This window comes from Aulonocara stuartgranti (genome assembly GCF_965226115.1).
Source record: "Aulonocara stuartgranti genome assembly, chromosome: 17".
Lineage (NCBI taxonomy): Eukaryota > Metazoa > Chordata > Actinopteri > Cichliformes > Cichlidae > Aulonocara > Aulonocara stuartgranti.
Window position 1 is genome coordinate 22,852,736 of NC_138953.1, and position 6,000 is coordinate 22,858,735.

The 6,000-nt window shown below is 39.7% G+C and overlaps 1 long non-coding RNA gene across 1 annotated transcript in view; it reads left to right on the top strand.

Annotated features, from left to right (window-relative positions):
- Nucleotides 1-5,648, top strand: part of LOC309692737 — a 12,877-nt gene extending 7,229 nt beyond the window's left edge. Inside the window, exons 2-3 of the long non-coding RNA XR_014272428.1 lie at nt 1,955-2,079; nt 5,467-5,648. This is a non-coding gene — a long non-coding RNA (uncharacterized lncRNA). The remainder of the gene's footprint in view (nt 1-1,954; nt 2,080-5,466) is intronic.
- Nucleotides 5,649-6,000: the final 352 nt, after the last annotated feature.

The following is a 6,000-nucleotide window of genomic DNA, read 5'->3' on the forward strand; positions in this document are numbered from 1 at the left end:
TAATAGATGATTTGTCACTCTAGACGCCAAATAAATTAACATGGAAAGAAAAGTAAAACTTTTGTGTTAAGTGGGCAGAAGCCAGGAACAGTAAGGATCTATTATACCTGCTGTACTGTTAAAGGAAGAGCACGCACATTTAATACAAAGCTGCTTTTATAGTAGTGCCACGCATTTTCGCCACGCGCACTCACAATGCAGCACGAAAGGGAATTATAAAGACACCTGGAAAGGTGTCACAATGTGCGTTAATCACAGCAAACATCTCCAGTAGGCCTACCCCATTCTTCGCTGGTTTACAGTGTGCCAACGGTTTATAGAAATCACCCACACAAAATAAGCATCTTTATGGCTTCAAAGACTAAATAAATAATTAAAATAATACAATGTGTGTGAAGCTATTATACACTCAGATTTATCTGAGCCTGCAAAGATAAACCCCAGCTGAAGCCTATAAAATCTTTAGGGCTATACTTTTCCCCCCTTTTCTGATTACCTTCAGCCACACTCCAAAGTTCCCCAAATTGGACACACAGTGGTGTTTGAAAACAACACACCCTCTTTAACAGTGTATAGCCTTATCTACAAAAGGCCTATGCATCGTCATTAATCTTCGCCAGGCTAATTAAATTAATCCATCGCCTCTTGGCACTGGAATATAACGACCACCACTAAATCCGCTGCTGGATAACGAATTTGGTTTTTTTTTTTTAATAGAAAAGAGTTTCTTGCTTTTAATAGCTTACAACAAAAAAGAACACAGCACAGGCCGAATTCATTATCAGTTCATTTTATTTATGAACTTGTGGTTATCGATAAATAATAATATATGTATACATGTTTTGTTTTGTTTTTTAAATGCACCTTTTTTATGTTTGAGCGTAGATGTTTGAGTGAACACGGGAAGGCTGCTGGAGGGCTGTGATTGACAGTCCGTCCGCGGGATCATGTTTAATCCCTGCCTCTCTCGAGCCTGTTCAGAACTCATTTCTCCACCGCGAGATGGGGGACTCAGATGGTTGCCGGGGCAACGCCGATAGTCCTAAGCCATTTCCATTTCCTGCGAACGAGAGAGAAGGTTGGGTGGTGTGGGGCGCGTTTGCCTCAGAGGTCGTCACAAAGTCATTCACAAACAGCGGAGAGGACCGTTAACCGGAAGCGGACAGGCTACTCATTGCCTGCTCCGCAGGACTGTTTTGCTCATTATGCAGGGACATTTGTTACTTTAGAGGAAATAACAGAGACATGGGTAAAAGCCTCCGGGGACGAGGTCTTGCAACTTGAAACGCACTGGGGCACTTATTTGGGGACTTATTTTTGAAGCACTGAATAAACTGACTTTCAGTGACTTTCAATTTCAGTGGTTAGAGTGAAATAAAAAGTGCAGGTGTAGACCTACCAGTCAGCTTTAAAGAAAAGGAAAAGAAAAACTTGAGAACTTTGCTAACTTTACCAATAAGATTAAAATTTTAAAAAGCTGGAAGTGATCCTTTTACTGTCTTATACCCCATAAATTTCTACATCTACATCAACAGTTTTATTTTTTACATATTATACATAGATTGAGGAAAATGCCCAAATGATTTTATGAGGCGGTTTTGGGGGGAAAGTATAAGTTGGCCAAAAAATAATATAGCTGAGGTAACAACTGAAGCTAGCATTTTACCATTATATTTATCATGGTGAAATTTTACACCCCAATTTTTGTCATTCAAAAGTGTTTGTTATTTTAAAAAAATCAAAGGGAATGTGTCTCACTATCAAAAAAATTGTGTATCAGCACATCTCTCTCTCTTTGAGGAAAAAAAATTAGAAGGGGGAAACCCAAAAAGTAACACACACACACACACACACACACACACACACACACACACACACACACACACACACACACACACACACACACACGCTTCCTATTCCACTTTTCCCTGAACCTTTTCCTTCTTCCATTCAGCCTCCTCAGAGAAACGGGCGCTCAGCATCATCAGCATCCAGTGACGACGTCCATGAGGAGATGAAGGTGAGCCAGCCTTTCTGATCAAAGCACCCGTCTATAAAGCTCAAGGCTGGCCTTCCTCGGTGGGTATGTCGCTTTTATTCTGCACACATACACATCGCAGACACACACGTACGCTCTTTCCTAACCCACCCCGACAGTGAAAAATGCCTTTCCTTTCAATCAGGTTGCAAAAAAAAAAAAAAAGGAGAAAAAAGCCAACCTGCCATCTTACTTTGTGGCATTTTAAATCAAATGTCTGCTTCACCTGGATCTGGAATAGTGCACACTTCTCCCCGGGGGTGCTGCTTGCGTACAGCCAGGTTGACAGTGTCAGCGTGCCGACAGGGTGTTAATGCACTGCTTGTTAGTTTTAATTAAGTAGCCTTTAGCCTAGTGATCAGTGAGATCAAGGCAGTTATTTAAATAAGCACACCAGGTCTCCAGTAAACTGCAGGCAAGAGTTGTTGGCTCCAGCTCTGCTCCTTTTCTCCATCACCTGGCCTCATTAATTCAACACATCTTTGCCTTTCGGTTGACATGACACCACATCTGTCAGAACATAGCCCACTCTCTCAGTCAGTCCTGGCATCAGTGGTCTCAATTTTATTTTCACAACCGACCAACTTTCTTTCTAAGCGGAGAGCCACAGGCATCTGTAGAGTGTGTTCGGTCTGTGTCTACATGATAAAGAGGAAAGTTAGGTGAAGGACAACAATCTGGTAGAGGAGACTGATCAGGAGGAATAATGATAAAAAGGCTAATAAGGTATCTCTCTCCAGCACATTGTTAAAGAGTTTGCATGTCGCCTATGAGGCTGCTTATATTAAGCCACATCCAGCAGGTCTATTTTTTCAATATACTGAATATGCAAACACGTTTGAGTAGTGTAATTGGAGATGATGCTTTAGGCCTGTCTTAAAAAAAAAAAAAAAAAACCTTTCCGAATATTCAAACTGCCCTCTTTTCACATCACATCCCTAACAGCTTTTGAAAAGCTGATGTTCAAAAAAGAATTGATAAAGGAGAGCGAAGATCCACAGGCAGAGGAGATAGAAGAGCTGCTTTCAGGCTAAACACTTTCTGACGCAGTCAACACATCTGATGAAAGGTCAGAATATTGTTTCAGGGATAAGAAGAATAAAAGTGAGAATACAGATTCTGTAAGGAAAACGTGTCTTTTAAGGAGTTGAAACTTTGAAGGGGATCAGCTCTCTTTGACCTTTTGAAACTTAGCAAGAATACACACACACTTATTATCTGTCTTAAATATGTAAATACAGAAACCAGAAACAGAGCAGCCATGATGTGAATAAATGGACAGAATCTGTGGTACCTGTGGAAGCCTCGTTCCTGTTTTGAATCTGAGTCAGATTGACCAGTGAGGGCTGAGTGCAAAAGATTTGGCACTGATGCACTGGTAAAAAATGTAGGCTTGAAACTATCTTCTGTTGTCTAGCAAGAAGTTTGCTTGTTATTAGAATTTTTAAGGCAGTGTACAGAACAGGAAGTCTTGTTTCTGATGTATTATATGTAATACTGGCCATGGCCTCAGAGGCTGTGTCGGAAATCACTCAGGTACCTGTTAAGGAAGGACACTCACTCTGTAGACACAAAAGACTCTAAACTAGACTCTAAAACCCACAAACATGTTTTTTTTAAATATCAACTAGGAAGATTAAAATGTGTGCATTTCTTTTTTCATCCTTTTCCTTATTCATCCTAATTAATTTAACTTAATTTTAAATGCTGTAGCAAAAAAAAGTCAAACTTTAGGATAAATAAATACTTCTCATCTTAACTATTTTTTTTTCTTTGGCAATGCATGACGATACACAATTCCCGCCTAGTAACTGCCTACTCTACTGAAGTACTATGGGATACTCTGGTTCCACTAAAAAGGGGTACAAAGAGGCAATTTTACCATGTAGTTCACTGTAGTGAATGACTTTAGACTCAGATAATGGCTGATGGGGTCCCAGATTCATCTTTAGGCTTAGCAAATTACCAAGGTATGGCGATAGAGACCACGAATAAGAGTTTTGTGCTTTAAATCTCTTTTTTAACTGAAAGACTGGGAAATAAGAGAACACTCCTTCATGATTCTGCAAAACAGTGTATTCAATCCATCACTGACAGTTTCGTTATATTGTTTAAGTCAGTGCTGCTACTGTTAGAAAAATAATAAGATTACTGAAAAAAAAAAACCAGCACTCCATCTTAATCATCCAATGTGGATGTAATTCAAAAGGAAATTAGACCAAAACAATACACAGGAACAGTACTTATTTTTAATACTGTTTTTTATTTAAAATACATAACTAGGTATTAAATGGCTTTCAAAGTACAATTTCCCAATGTTTCTTATGGCGCATTTTCCATCACAAACCCATCAGAAGATTATTCATAATCAAAGATAGTGTTAAAACAATGATACTTGAAAACACGAAGCCAAGTAAAACACATTAAGACATTATACATAGCGGTCAGGAGCCACTGTGATTATAGAAAATTAATAATAGGATATAATAGGATCTCGTGGAAGAGATCCAACACAAAATCACGAAGACGAACTGCTTCTTCTAACACGTATATCCCGGTAGATGTACTCAGGCCATTGCTCATTAGACACTATAATCTTATCTGCTTCTTTCAAAACCAGCGCTAACTGTTATCCATGAAAACAGATGATGTTTTTGTTGGGTCGCTCTGATCTTAAAGGGTTTCCTCCAATGAAAACAACAGGTGGGAGATGAAAAGTGTGAGGTGCCACGGCAGAGAAAGTGGTGTTGTTTCTGTGGCTGAAGTGTACATTAAGAGCTCGATTGAAGTGTTACCTTTTAACCTCATCAGCGAGACTCTGTGGCGTTCGTGTGGTAAAACCTGGTAGATTGTCTGTCTGTCTCTTTCTCTCTAACAAGGGATGCCTTTTCAAAACTGTTTGATGATCTGAAAAGAAAAAAGGAAGCACATTTAAGAACTCGAGCGTAAACTGTGTGTGAACCAAACAGTCGTGTGTATCAAACTTATACATCAGCTCACAAATGTATATGTTTAACAGATCTGGCTTATGCCCACACAACAAATGTGAGCATAAGATGAGAGGAAAATACTGCTCCAATCAGTCCTTAAGTCATGTGGAAAACATTCCTTATCGATTGTCCGACATCCATCGCCAAACTGCTACCGTCTGTCTTTTCCGAGGAAGAAAAAGGAGCAGATCCCAAAAATAAAAGGCTGCAATTTTCCTTTGATTGCCCTTATCATAGAGCAGAAATCTCAAACTGTTTGGCCTGTTATTAAGTCTGATCAGAGTGCAGGGATATTACAGGCAAATGTATGAAAAGGTTATGAGAGCTATCAAAAGAAGAAGTGACGTCATGCATTTAATGAATAAAAGATTGGGAACAGATATATCCAAAAAGCCCCAGCAACAATAAGGGAACAACCACTGCCTTTTCTGTTTTCAGGGATGTCAACACATCTACTTCTAAGTCGAGGCAGAGGGATGGGAAAAGGAGACCGGAATGACTAGAAGCCCCTGCAGGCATCTGCCACTCATCTGCCACTCAACCGATGCAGATCCAGTGTGATTTTTAACTCCTTAATACTTGATTGTATTATCTCGGGCGTGATAAAATAAGTCAGTGTTTCAGCCGAGAGCAACAAAGTGTCAGTCAGAAACTGCAGTGAAGATATGCTAAAAGGTTTTCTGTGCTTCTGGCGCAGACAAGCAGATACAGAGCAGATTATGCTTTATTAGCTGTTCATGGAGACTTAATTGTGAGATCAAAGTTAACAGTGTTCCATCGGTGCGAGGCAGAGCAGATTTCATTAGGCTGAGTAATATCAGCGCAATAATAGTGTCATCTGCGCACAGCAAGTTCAGAGGATCTTAATAATATTTCTGGACAAACTGGAAGAGGAAATTCATCCGCACGAATGGCAAAATGTCTCCAAGCTTCTAGGAAAACAGTAATAAACAAGAGATACAGCGGAATTTG